Source organism: Arachis ipaensis, chromosome B03, assembly GCF_000816755.2.
Source record: "Arachis ipaensis cultivar K30076 chromosome B03, Araip1.1, whole genome shotgun sequence".
Classification (NCBI taxonomy): domain Eukaryota; kingdom Viridiplantae; phylum Streptophyta; class Magnoliopsida; order Fabales; family Fabaceae; genus Arachis; species Arachis ipaensis.
The window spans coordinates 82939089-82939455 of NC_029787.2; positions in this window are offsets into that span (position 1 = coordinate 82939089).

Below are 367 nucleotides of genomic sequence, written 5' to 3' on the forward strand. Positions count from 1 at the left end.
ATTACAGTAATTTCTTTACTTATGTATATGTATATATTAATTTTGTTAAATAATTCTAAATATTTCCTTATTTATACATACATATATATTAATTATACATAAAAATATTTAAATCACATATATTAAATAATTTTTTGTTATAATTATTTTCTTATATATATTATTCGACAATGCGTACAATAAGCTTTTATATTTGATATTCATATATAGCCTCCAATTCCAGCCCCATTCATACGCCAACTGTATACAATTTTTTTTTAATAGAGTAATTTTAATTTTTCGTTTTATTTTCTTTCACGTACATTTTCTTTTTTCTTTAAATAGTAATATTTTAATTTTTTTTCTTTTTTGTTTTAAGTACACTTTT